We start from the raw sequence: 14,519 nt of genomic DNA on the forward strand, positions 1-14,519 counted from the left end.
ATTTTGCCCTTAATTTAAATTTACGTTTTGTCATCGTTTTTGTTTGCTTTCTCAGACAAATTACGATTTTGTCCCCAGTGTATAACTACATACACAAGATGGAGGAGTAGTGCCAGGCAGCTGCCTGGAACCCCCCCCCCCCCAATTAGCCGAACCAATTTACGATTTTATCACCGCTTTAAAATTACAATTTTGCCATCAGTTCAAAATTACGTTTTTACCCTCAGTTCAAAATAAAATTATGCTTTCGCCCACAAAAAAATTACAATTTTGCCATCGGTTACAAATTGCGATTTTTACCCCATTACATTTACGTTTTTTGTCCTTTTCCACTTTATGTATATATTATAGTTATTATTGCGCGAAACTATTAAGAAAAACTTTCGCAAATCAGTTGATTGTATGAACATTCAAATATAGTGAGTGTCTCGGGTTCGGAGCCCTTCATGGGAAAGAAAACTTTTTATTACTTGCTGCTAAATCTTTTAAAACAAAACCTTTTTAACATACCTTCTTTTTCCTACGGTGTAGCGCAGATTAGGGATACCGGTTCCCGTTTTTCGGTACCGATACGGTACCGGTATTTATAGGTAAAACACCGGTAAGTACCTATACCGTATCAGTGCCGGTACCGAACCGGTGTATTCGGTACCGGTACCACTTTTCCCCCTTTTTTGGTACCGGTACTTTCGGTACCGAACAGGTACCGTGCTCATCCCATTACATAACAAAACAAATCGATAACGTTCGAATTCCCCGCCGCGTAGCGCAGGGAATTAATTTTTATAGCCAACCGGTACGGTACCGGTATTTACGAGTAACACACCGGTAAGTACCGATACCGTTTCGGTACCGGTACTGATCCGGTGTATTCGCTACCGGTACCACTTTTCCCCGTTTTCCGGTACCGGTACTTTCGGTACCGAACGGGTACCGTGCTCATCCCGTTACAAAACGAAACGAATCGATAACGTTCGAATTCCCCACCGCGTAGCGCGGGAAATTTCACTAGTTATATACATATATGAATAGAAAGTATATTAATAATGTGCTCATTTAAACTCGCGAGCTAGTTCGAGCTCGATAAGTGAATCTTAGTCTTGGGCTTGTTTATCAAACAAGATTATTTTTAAGCTTGTTTCGGCTTGAGTTTTTAGCTAGCCGATTTTGAGTAACACACGAACGCCTTGCCTTGTTTACACCCCTACTTTTTTTTCTAGGCCCCCTATAGTTTTATGTAAAAAAATTAATGATTATATACATATGAATAGAAAGTATATTAATAATGTGCTCATTTAAACTCGCGAGCTATTTCGAGCTCGATAAGTGAATCTTAGTCTTGGGCTTGTTTATCAAACAAGATTATTTGTAAGCTTGTTTCGGCTTGAGCTTTTAGCTAGCCGATTTTGAGTAACACACGAGCGCATTGCCTTTCACTATAAAATCGGTCAAACCCAACTTTTATGTTCATGTTTTGTTACAACCTTTACCACTAACCTCGTTTATTTTCTTGGTTAACTACCCTCACATGCGTTACATGTGAGGGTATTATTGTCATTTCCACACTTTCTTCCCCAATTCATCCTATCACAAAAAAAAAACCCAATCTTCTTCAAAAATTCCCTCTTCACCAAACTCCAAAAACCCACACAAATTCCATCTTTAAACATCGAATCAAGATTCGTTTTCTACTTTTTTAGAGATTCTGAAGGTAATCTTGGTTTGATTTTGTTTTCAAAATACACACAACCTTAGTTCAGCATTAATTTATATTCTAGAGAGAGAAAGAGGGTGTTCTGTTTCTTGAATATGTGTATTGTTGATGGGTATATAAATTGTTTCATAAATTATAGTATTATTTAAATTTTTCGTTTGATAAAATCAATCGTTATTTGTTTATAAGATTTGCGTGGAGGTTGTATATTATAAGCTAAAATTATAATATTATTTGTATTATTACATGAAAACTTTGTTATAATAATTATTTTATAATACTAGTGGGAAATTCGCGCGTTGCGGCGGAGTCAACAGTACGCAGTGGGAACATGACCTGCATCAGGCAAGACTACCTTCAAGCTATAACTACTAATTGTATCATTAACAAACTATTAGCTATACTAAACCAACACATGGTGAAAGATACCACTCAAGCAATGCTTAAACAATTTTTTAAATTAGATAATCCAATCAAACTACCCATATGTAAACAGGTCAAAAATGTCTGACCCATTAAATAAAAAAATAATATAATCAATTTATCCATATATAAACAGGTCAAAATTCCCACCTTATTAAACAACTTACAATAAAGCTGAAAATAACTATTTACACACCTCTTTAAGAGAATTGTGCAGTGCTACACATCCTTCTTTTGGAATGCTGGCTACATAGAGGAGTGCTGGCAACACTATGTGGTGGATGGATTTCTACCTGAGATTAACTATATTATTACATTACTAGCCTATATCCCGTGTGACACACGGGTTAAAAAAATCAAATTAATAACCTATTATTTAATATCATCTTTTATATATTAACCAACAAAATAACATCTAAGAGCATTGTCATTCGTGCCTTTATATTCATTTCGTTAATTTAATATAAAATTTATTTTTCTCTAAATTATCTTTAGTTTTAAATAACGTATAACGTCTATCTCTATATCTATATCTTGATCTAACTCACAAACACTAATTTTATTATTTATTTCTCTTTACTACTGACTCACAATCCAAAATATAGTTTATTGTATTTTTCTTCGTTTTAACTGTACACTCTCATCACACTAAAACTTTTTAACTTTTATTTTTCAAACCATATGGCTAAAGCTTTACTCAACCCTATTTTGCGAAGTTGGAATTCAAGTTACCCACATAGGGTTTAGTGAAACTGTAGCCATATTATTTGGAAATTAAAAGTAAAAAAACCATATATATCATATATTTGGAAAAGATATTTTTTTATATGATTTCTTTATTAGAAATTATAACACTTCTTTTTTATTTTTGTTATGAGAAACATAAAAAAAAAATCACATTATTGAAAACCCACCGGTCTCTCACTACATTCGGTTCCCCCTCGTTTTCTTCAACACTCCCCCCCCCCCCCCATTTCTCTCTGTGTTTCTTATCTGCAACATCAAACGAAAACCTAAAATCTCCGAATTCCGCCTCTTCTTCAACATCAACACAGTCGATTTCACGATTTCACTCACCTGACACTTGGCATCACCTCACGATTTCAAGTTGATTCTCACGAACAGTCCAGGATAGAACGGTTATTCTTTTAATGGTTCAGATTTACTTATTTATGATGATTATACTACACATGACTTCATAGAAAGGCATAGTTTAGGAGGAAAAATAATTATTTTGGTATAATAAATAAATTCATTTAAAAGTTATGTGTTCGGTCAAATGCATACAAATTCAACTTCATTTGCCAAAATATAGGAAGATACAGATCTAACAAACCTGATCCAATACTTTTTATCCAAAACAGAAACCACAACAAAGCCTTCCATGCAAAAGCTGTCCCATTTGGTGTCATCCTGCAAAAGAACATTATTAGCCAAAAGAAAACATTATGCACAACAATGGCATCAAAATTTTCTTCGTAAGAGTCTTACGATTGGCCTAATGAACTCCAAACATCCCAAAGACTTGGTCCTAGCACATCCATAATCTGACATCTAAATATATATCATGCTAAGATATTGGAAAACTAAGCTAGTCATATAAGTGAAAAATTTCAAACCAAACTCACCAGAATGTAGAACTTTGTAAACCAAGTCTAATAAAGTGATAATAAAAGAAGTAACAGAAATAGTGCAGTTCCAATCTAAGTTCCAACTGGACTCGACTTCAAACGGTTTCTCAGGGCCAACACAAAATACAATTACTCAACTCAGATTGTTCAGGAGAAACAGTAAGAATTGAACTTCTGGTACATCGGGCTCATGAATTGATTAACTCTGTTTCTTCAAAGATAAACAATATAAAAATAAGAATCTTTGCTCCAACCTATGCAGTTAATATCGGTGAGATATCGGTGATATATCGGTTATATCGGTCATATCGGTCCCTTAGTAAAATATCGGTGTCAAATATCGGTCAAAATATCGGTACCGATATTATCGGCGATATTGACCGATATAACTGATATATCACCGTTATTTGACCGATATAACCGATATATCACCGATATTTAACCGATATAACCGATATATCAATGATATATCACTGAATTATTGGTGTTAAATTGCTATATGTATAAATTCAGCATTATATTAAAATTACCGATATCCCACCGATATCTCACCGAGATAACCTATATTTCAAATATCGGTCCTTTACCGATATCCGATATTTTACCGCATTAACTGCATAGGCTCCAACAAAAACTAAAATTCATGAAACGAATCCGTGTTAGATACTTACTTACTATCCTTTATGATGTTTTTAAATATGATCGAATGACTTCAAAACATGCTAGATAGTGCTAGCTGCAGACAGATGGGTAATGCTTTGGCAACGGCAGAGACAATACATTTAGGATTTTAACCATGACATCAGATAACTTCACAGAAAACAACCCCCTGAAAAAAAAATACACAAATATGTAAAACTCCAATTCTGCAAATGCATGAATATATAACTATAATATAAGTCTAAAACTGTCATTATTAATTAAGAAATAGTTTGCATACAGTTCTAAGTATGGGGAGTGTCATTACCAAAGTAACAAATCAGAAGGCTCAATGACCTAAAAACCAATGGTACATTATAATTTATAACAATACTAAGACTCTTGTGCGACGTTTTTGTATAATCAAAGCAAGAACTAAAGCATAAACAATGCATTCAATTATAACATCAAATAACTTAACAAAAAACAACCCGCTGAAAACAGAAATACACAAATACGCAAAACTGCAAATAACATTTTGCAGCAAATCGCAGTCAGTACATTCGATTCAAAACGAAGAGAGACGAAACTTACGATTGCTAGAACCAAACATGATTCCTTCCTGTTACTTCACTACACGCTCAGCGCCAAGCTCTTGCTCAAACTCTACAGAAACACTACACACATACAATTATACAAATTACAATGCATATTAAACACATAAAACAAATAACTCAAAACGAACGAAATCGATCGATCCGAGAACAAAAACTTACAGATTACACAGCAAAACACACACCTACACCGGCAAATTCATATCCACTACGTACACCGGAATCATAATTTCTTCAATTTAAACCGCTATTCGTGTCCGTTCGATTGTCCAAATCTAAACTGTTTGTTCAACAAACTGAAACGAAAACCGTCAACAGAATGATGCAATTAAGTATCACTGAATTGATGATTTTCATACCGTGATCCATTTGCAAAACAGAATCAACCACGAACCCTAGAAACCAAAAATTGAATCGCAGTGTTTACTAACCTCAAATTAAATGCATAAAATAGCATTACTGGCGAAAGAGAATACCTGCATATGCGAATTTAACATATGATGATCTCGTTTTATTGCTATAGAAAACGATCTTGTTCCATCTAGAAAGCCATTAGATACTGTCTTATCATCACATGAAACATACGACAAATCTCGTTCCAGATCTGGGTCGACGAATAACAGAGGGGAAGCAAATTAGGGTTTTGAAAGGAAGATGTTTCGGTTCAGAGTCGTCTCGTCTCTTCTCCCTCTCTTTCTCTGGGTTTTGGAGTTTCTTTGGTGCGGGGAAATAATGAATTTGAATTTTGAATGGGATATGAATTTGAAATTTTAATGGGATATGAATTTGAAATCGAGGGGATTCAAAATTTGAATATTTTGAAAGCCAATTGACCGCTAATTTTACTTCATATGGATTCAATAAAGCTGGGAAGAAGAGTGCTTTAGCTTTGACCCTTCTTGTTGAGGATATATGCAACCCTTGGACCAGCAGATTTGACTTTAGGGATTATAAAAGAAAAAAAAAACTCACAAATTGACACCTGGATGAAAGTGAAGGGTGAAGGCTTGTTATGTTGACACATAAGGAGAGAGGCTGTGGTGATGACACATCAGTGAAGGAGGTTTTGACAAGTGTCTTGGTGGAGTGAGGTGATGCCAAGTGTCAAAACCTAGTTGTTTTATTAGGTATAGAGATAACTAAGAAGCAGCATCAAGGTAGGTCTGTCAATGGATGGATATGGATTGGATCATGATCTGATCCATTAATGATCCAATTTAAATGGATCATGATCCGATCCATGATCCAACATAATGGATCGTGATCCGATCCATATCCAAATAATTTTAAATGGATGGATAACTATCAGGATCGATCCATATAAAAAATATAATAAAGAACCTTTAAAAAATAAAAAAAATTAAAAAAAATTGAGTTAATTACACAGATGGACCCTATGGTTTATAGCAAGTTTCACCTTTGCGTACTAACTTTTTTTAACAGGTTGAGGTTCTTTGGTTTCATTTTTGTAACATGTTGGGGTACTAAGGCTAACTAAGGTTAAATATTCTGTTAAATTATACCTAAATGACCAAAATACCTTATACAGGGTATTTTGGTCATTTAGGCATAATTTAACAGAATATTTAATCTCAGTTGTCCTTAGTACCCCAACATGTTACAAAAATGAAACCACAGAACCTCAACCTGTTAAAAAAAAGTTAGTACCTAAAGACGAAACTTGCTATAAACCACAAGGTCCATCTGTGTAATTAACTCAAAAAAAATTAATTTAAAAAAATAAAAAAATTCTAAAAATAAAAAAATCTAAAAAATTTTTAAAAATCTAAAAAACCAAAAAAAAATTCAAAAAATCTTTAAAAAAATAAAAAATCTAAAAAAAATCTAAAAAATCAAATATACACCAGACCATTTAGTTTGCCGCCAACATCTGCAGTTGAGGCTCCAGGCAATTTGTAAGTATATTCTCCCAGTTCAACTAAACTGAACAAGATTACATGTTTGACTTTGACTCCTTGAAAATGAACTTTGCTGGGATGCAGAATGATGCAAGCTTTAGTTGACAGACTTGTACCATTGCTACTGCAACAGTTGATACCAGATTATGAAAAATGGGTCACACAGAATCCTCTCATCCCACAAAATTCTTGAATACATTACTACTGCTTGATGGGCAAAAAATTATACATTTAGCATATGTGCTTGTAATAATAAGATGTGTTTGTGTTTGTGTATGTGCAATAAGCAATCTATTTCAGTTCTGTTTAGAAAATTAACAGCTTTAGATGATATGTGACTGGCTAATTTCTATCAAGATACAAGATAATGTGAATTCAGATAAACATTTAGTTATTGAAAATTAGTAAAGAAATGTAGCTAACAGGCTTGATGATGTGATACTAATTGCAAGTGCCACAAACAAGACTGTTAACGGAATAATATTGGTGAACTTACTGACCATTCACATACTGGCGTTGTGTGAAAGGCTAATAAGTCTAATCAAAATGAAGCAATCTACTGATGCAGAAATCCTAAACATCTTGAAATTCATAACACAATGAGTTCTTTAGTTAACGCGAGCTAGATAAAAATATAAGCTTCATGAACTTATTATATGAAGTGAACCAAACCAGGAGTAGCAGGGGTGTCGTAGAAGATAGTTGAAACCTGGACAACAGTGGCTCGAATCGTTGAGCTAGAATCAGAGGAACCCATGTCGACTTCGGTGAACACAGCACCGTCGACTTTGGTGGTTGGAACTAATGCTATTGGTTTTCTTCCAGTCTTACGCGTCTTTTAGCGCTAGTAATCACAAGCACCTGTATATATATATTGCTAGTTATGTTGGAACTCGAAGGTTTATTCATGTAGGTTATTAATATTTAGGGGTTGATCTTGTAATTATCTAGTTCTTTATGTTTTGGGTTAATTATTGTGGTTTGGGCTAGATATAGATGTCGCATGGACCTAAGGGTTTCGGCCCTATATGTTTAGTATATAAACAACCTTAATCACTTGATTAAGGGTTGTTGATGTGGTTAAAAGTTAGGGGCGACACAAGCATAGGAACCGAGTTCCTCTCGAATACTTGTATCAGTCATTGGTAAACATTGAATGCAAGTTTCGGTTTGTTTATTGTTTATTGTTTATAGTTTGATCTTAATATTTATTCTTGAATCAACTTGTGTTTGATTTCCGCGCTTACACAAGTCAAGATTGATATCATTGAGAGATCCTCACGGACTTACAATTGGTATCAGAGCCATTGAAGCCATTCAAGGGCTCGGTTTTGATATCATTCGGATTCAAGAATTTTCATATGCTACTGATCCAGTTTTGTTGAGTGTTTTGCAGAAATATTTACCATTTGTTCTTGACAGAATCATCGAAAAAACACTGATTTTGGTTTGTTGATTTCAGTCTTTGGTGTTTGCTGAATTTTCGGGAAATCGGTGGTCAACAGATTCAAAGATTACAACATCTTTGAATTTTGGAAATTGCTGAAAAGTCGGGATTGCGAGTAAACAGTTCTTATCACTTATTGTTTTGCAGGTTACGACTCGCAATCACTCAGTTGCGGCTCATCACGTTCCAGTTACGACTCGCAACCATTGCTGGTTTCGGTTCATCCTGCCTCAGTTACGACTCGCAACCAGCAGATTGGTCTCCACTCGCAATCAAAGACATTACGACTCGCAACCTTGGTTTCGGCTCATTCTGTTTTGTTACGACTCGCAACCATTCCAGTTACGACTCGCAACCACAGCAAACTTGACTCGCAACCTTTGTCATTACGACTCGTAATCACTGAAGTTTTGACTCGCAACCCCGTTTGTTTCGACTCGAAACGACATTGTGTTACGGACATTTGGACTGTTGACTTTGGACTTAATAAAATCAATTAATTAATTAACTGATTAATTAACCATGTCATCGAACAACAGTGAACTGTCTGCCCTAACTCAACAACAAGAACTGGATTCAAAGCTTGGAACCACAACACGTATTCCAAGGTTAACTGATGCTAATGACTTTCCCGAGTGGAAGTGGCGCTTTGAACAGCATCTGAAGGTTAAGGATTACAAGTTATGGCGCAGCATCTTGAGAGGACCTAGGGAGATTATGATGGAAAGCCCCACAGAACCAGATGTCAAAGTAAAGAAGCCTCGAGATCAATACACTGAAGAAGATGTGCTCATCGTTGAAGAAGATGATCGAGCTCTTTCCTACTTAACCATGGGTTTGGGTCCTAATATTGCTGTTGGTTTTCGCACCTGCAAATCTGCCAAAGAATTATGGGATTCTCTAGTCGAAGTGTATGAAGGAAACGAAGATATGAAAGAGAGCCGAAGGAATTTGCTGCAACAAAACTTCAACAATTTCAACCATATTTATGGTGAAACAGTAGACAATCAGATTCAGAGGTTTGTCAAGCTGGTGACTCAAATGCAAATGGAAGAAATTCATACCACAAACGCATCCACCAACAGATAACTCCTTAATGCACTGCCCAAGAGTTGGGATCATCATGTAGCCATGATCAAGAAAACCAAAGATCTTGCAAGATGTACCCTGTCAGAGATGATCTCACATATCAAAGCTTGTGAATTGGATGATAAGCAGAGAGAGACTAACTACAAGAATAGCATGCTGGCTGCAGGTTTCTCAATTGCTCCCGCCACATCTAGCGACAGTAACACAGCTCTTCTGTCTCAAGGAGGATTCCAAATGTTTCGCAATACTACATCTGCTAAACCTGCTCCCACTTCAGCAAATGTCTACAGCTCAGGGTCCTCTACTCAAGTTTCTCCTACAAGTGCTGGAAAGGCTTCTGCTGCACCTTATGCCTCCGTTGCGAGCAATGAAATGGTTGCCTTTTTCACGAAACAGTCAAAGGAAAATCTTGAAATAGCAGCTTCCGTCATAAATTGTTTGAATGCTTTTACTTCAGGAAATCTGGGTCCTCCTAAGTTTTCCATGGATGATTTGGATCAAATTCATCCAGAAGATGTGGAAGAAATGGATATAACTTGGCAGATGGCCATGGCAGCTTTTAGAGCTAAAAACTTTGTGAGGAAAACAGGGAAAAACAAATGGCAAGGTCTTACGTTTTCGGGCCCCGCAAAAATGCCATTTGAGTTTCGTTGCTATAATTGTCATGAACAGGGCCACTTAGCTAGAAATTGTACTAAACCCAAGGTGAATGGTGAACAAACTCCAGCGCAGCCTGCTGCTCCTGTTACGCCCAATCGAGAAAGAGCTCTTGTGACTGCCTCTGGTGTGCCTGCTGATAATGTCAACAGTGGAAGTCCACAACCAATGGGATTGGCCCAAGCTTTGGTGGTTCAGCCTGATTCGCCCTTTGACTGGAATTCAGAGATCGAAAGACTTCACATCTCAGCACCTGAAAATCAAGCTAACTCAAGCAATATCTCTTTCATGGCCAGCGACGATCAATATCCAGTGAATGCTGATGTGAAGGTGGCGCATGAGGAGGAGGAGTCGTCAGCTGAAAACTTTGCCTTCATGACTCAAATCCTGTCAGCACCTGTCAAAGGTCTCACGAAAGAAGAGGTAATTTCTGTTTTCTGCACTCCTGAATGTAGAGAACGAGTTGAGGCCTATAGAGTCCACAACGCTGAGCTAATCGAAGATTATAATGAAATTAAACGAAAAAATTTCACTTTAACGAAAAATGAAAAACTTTTCAAAGAGAAAATCGAAGCTCAGCGTAAGGACATCGTCCAACTCAAGGACGATGTTAGTGTAGCTACGGCCCAACTCATCATAGTCAAAGAAAAACTGTGTGAGGTGACTAAAGAACTGGAGAATGTCAGGGATAAATACCAAATTAATGAGTTAAACATTAAAAAATTTGACTCCTCCAGTAAATTAGTCAAGAATCTGTGTGATCAACAATTGGCTTATTCTAAAAAGAAAGGGTCGGGACTGGGTTATAATCAGACTCCTCCTCCGTACAATAACAATTACACATACTTGCCTATGACCGAGGAGGAGATGCTGAATGAAAGTAAAATGACATACGGACCCAAAAATAATAAGCCCTCAGTGAATGTCGAAGGTCCCAAAAATAGTAAGTCCTCAATAAATGTTATATTTGCTGAAGAGCAGGTAACACCAGAGACGTGTTTTGTATCAAAGGGTACTTTTGATCCTAACAGTTCTTCGTCATGTGCAGATAAAGTACCTGAAGTGATATGGGGAGATTTGTTTGGAAGTGAACAAGTTTTAGACACTGATTCTTCTAAAACTTCTTTTGATAATACTAATTCTGGTTGTGTGTTTGGACAAGCGTTTTTGAACTCATTTCATAGTTATGTTTCGTCTTCTTTTGGGCCTGATGTTTTGGGCAAAACAGTAAATGCTTGTGATGAACCTTTTGAAAATGCGTGTGATGATGAATGTTTTACAACTGCTGAAAATTGTGATTCTGATGTTTCTGATTCTCAAGGTGAAAATAGTGTGACCAATGATGTTCCTCGGGACACTTTCAGTGAAACCACTGAAAATGCTTCACAAGAGAATCAATCACACACTGATTTTTCGTGTGAATCAAATTCAGTGGACGTTTCTACTGATGAATCTGGTGGGACTTCTTTGGATGGCAACGATAAACAGGGATCATTATCTGTTAATGACGTCTCAGCCTCGATTGAGACTGAAACTAAAAATGATCTGCAAAACGAGAAAGAAGTCTTTTTAAATGAAAATTTGAAAGAAACTGTTTGTGAAGAAAATCTTAAATCAACATCTGAAACACCAGCTCAAAATGATTTTCATGAAACAATAAGAAATGATAACTCTATTTTTTCAGATTCTCATGCTTGTGCCAGTGCTAGTTCTGATCCTCAGGTGTCTACACGCTCAGGGAAGGCACAAGCAAGTCAATCAAAACAGAACAAGCAAGCTCCATCTTCAAGACCCAAAAGACCCGCAGCCACTGTGAATCGTCAAAACTCTTCCACGGTGAAATGACAAACGTGTTTCAACTGTGGGATAGCCGGGCACATTGCCAGAAACTGTGTTTCTATGCCTTCCTCTGTGCAGTCTAAAAATCAACATGCACAACATCAGAAAGTCAAACCAAATCGATTTGGTCCCTCTAAGTCAATGACGACTCATAAGTCTAAGACAATGAAGAACGACCATCGTAGGGTCAGGCCTTCTGATCAAGATTGGAATGCAGCCAAACGTAGACATAAAAATCAGCAAAATCATTTTTCAGAAAACCGATTTAAGGCGTTTGGTAATTATACTAACAACTGGTCTAAACAATATTGGAAACCTAAATCTAGAGCCATGCATTCCAACTTGCCTCATACACTTCATAAAAATTCTGCCAATGAGAATTCATCAAAGTTTTTAAATAAAGACAATCTGGTATGGCAGAGGGTAACTTACATTGATGCAAAGGGACTACCCAGATCCACTATGGGCTGGGTACCTAAATCTAACTAATCCCGCTAATCGTGCAGGAACAGCTGTGGAGGACTACCGTGCGCCTCTGGTACATGGATAGTGGCTGTTCCAGGCACATGACAGGAGACTTATCCCAACTTGCAAACGTCAAAGAATTTAATGGAGGATATGTCTCATTTGCGGGAGGTGAATCTGGCAGAATCACATTGAAAGGAACTGTTCAAAATGGTGTTCTCAGCTTTGAAAATGTCAATTATGTTCCAGAACTGAAACACAATCTGTTAAGTATTTCGCAGATTTGTGATCGAGGAAATTCAGTTCATTTCACGAAGAAGGGATGTCATGTTCTTAAGCCTGGGATTGTAATTCCAGAAGACTGGTTCTTGATGACAGCTGAAAGAAAGGGAAATGCTTACGTCATTGATATGAACAAGAAACCATGTGAAGAGATCACCTGTTTATTTTCAAAGATTTCAGAGCATGATGGTCTACTGTGGCATCGTCGACTTGGGCACGTGAATATGAAAAATCTGAACCGTCTAGCTAAAGGTCAATTGGTACGAGATCTTCCGATCAAGGATTTCATGTTGGTGGAGAAATGTGTTGCTTGTGCGAAAGGGAAAGCTCATCGAAAACCTCATAAGACTAAACCAGTACCCTCGACAAAAGCTGTACTCGAACTACTTCACATGGATCTTTTTGGTCCAGTGAATGTGCTGAGTATTGGGAAGAAAGCTTACTGTCTGGTAATCGTCGATGATTACTCTCGCTACACTTGGGTGTATTTTCTCAGTCACAAAAGTGAAACTGCTATCTTGGTGAAACAATTCATTACTTTGGCTGAAAATCAAGCGAGTACTAAGGTGAAGGTTATTCGATCAGACAATGGGACAGAATTCAAGAATGTTACTTTGGATACTTTCTGCATGGATAAGGGAATCGATCGACAGTTCAGTGCGCCTCGCACTCCACAACAAAATGGAGTGGCTGAAAGGAGAAATCGCACTCTAATTGAGGCGGCACGTACTATGCTGGCAGATTCAAAGCTTCCTAGCTTCTTTTGGGCCGAGGCTGTTAGCACGGCTTGTTATATCCAGAATCATGCTTTAGTAAATAAACGTCACATGAAAACCCCTTATGAGATTCTGGAAGGACGTAAACCTTCGGTTTCACACTTTCGTATTTTTGGTTGTCCATGTGTATTATTACTAATGGACTCAAATGGAAAGTTTGAAGTAAAGGGTGACGAATGTTACTTTGTTGGATATGCTAAAGGCTCTGCTTATAGGGTATACAACAAAGTAACTAAAAAGGTTGTTGAGTCGTGCAACATCGAATGGCTTGAAGAGAATGCTACGGACGCTAGAGTCGGTCCAGATTGGCTATATGATTATTCTGCTCTGTTTAAATCATTTAACATTTTGTCAAGTGATGTTTCAGTTGCAGGTGAGTCGATTCCCAAACAACCATTGTCATTTGAAGATACGGAAGATGAAGCACAGATGCAAGACAACGTGAGGCATCATACTGTTGATCCACCGGGAATGGTGTTTACGCAACATCCTACACCGACTCCGATGGTCAATCGATCCCCTGAGGGTGCATCAGCCAGTGACTCTGCATTGTTTCCTGATCCAATTCCTGAGGATTGTACTGTCACTTCTCCTGTAGTTCACACTACAACCGCACCTAATGAGGGGGAGTCAAGCAACACCACCACTGAAGAAGAGATTGTACCTGATTTGGCCATACCGACGAGCGTTCAACGCAATCACCCAATCGAGAATGTGATTGGTCTTGTAAATGCAGGAATTTTGACCAGGAGTCAATCAGGAACCATTAACACTTGCTTATATTCTTGTTATCTTTCTCAAATCGAACCTAAAACCATTGATATAGCTTTGCAGGAACCTGGCTGGGTAGATGCTATGCACGAGGAGCTGAACCAGTTTGAAAAACTTGGAGTATGGAAGCTTGTCAAGTTGCCAGCAGGAAAACGTAAGCTTGGAACTAGATGGGTATTTCGAAACAAGCAGGATTCTGCGGGTGTCATCGTTCGAAACAAAGCAAGGCTGGTGGTTCAGGGATTTAGACAAA

The 14,519-nt window shown here is 37.4% G+C and overlaps 1 long non-coding RNA gene across 6 annotated transcripts; it reads right to left on the reverse strand.

Annotated features, from left to right (window-relative positions):
- Positions 1-2,315: 2,315 nt before the first annotated feature.
- On the reverse strand, positions 2,316-5,921 carry LOC110903680. 6 transcript variants are annotated; one of them, XR_004879333.1, is made up of 9 exons: positions 5,498-5,919; positions 5,381-5,416; positions 5,184-5,317; positions 5,002-5,084; positions 4,440-4,597; positions 3,766-3,979; positions 3,629-3,691; positions 3,474-3,550; positions 2,316-2,426 (listed from the first exon to the last, which is right to left on the reverse strand). It is a non-coding gene; the product is annotated as an uncharacterized LOC110903680 (long non-coding RNA). The 6 variants fall into 6 exon arrangements; XR_002572102.2 differs by having other exon boundaries at positions 2,316-2,430; XR_002572103.2 differs by lacking the exon at positions 2,316-2,426 and having other exon boundaries at positions 3,350-3,550; positions 3,766-3,973; positions 5,498-5,921.
- Between the last annotated feature and the right edge of the window lie 8,598 nt (positions 5,922-14,519).

This window comes from Helianthus annuus, chromosome 14, assembly GCF_002127325.2.
Source record: "Helianthus annuus cultivar XRQ/B chromosome 14, HanXRQr2.0-SUNRISE, whole genome shotgun sequence".
Classification (NCBI taxonomy): domain Eukaryota; kingdom Viridiplantae; phylum Streptophyta; class Magnoliopsida; order Asterales; family Asteraceae; genus Helianthus; species Helianthus annuus.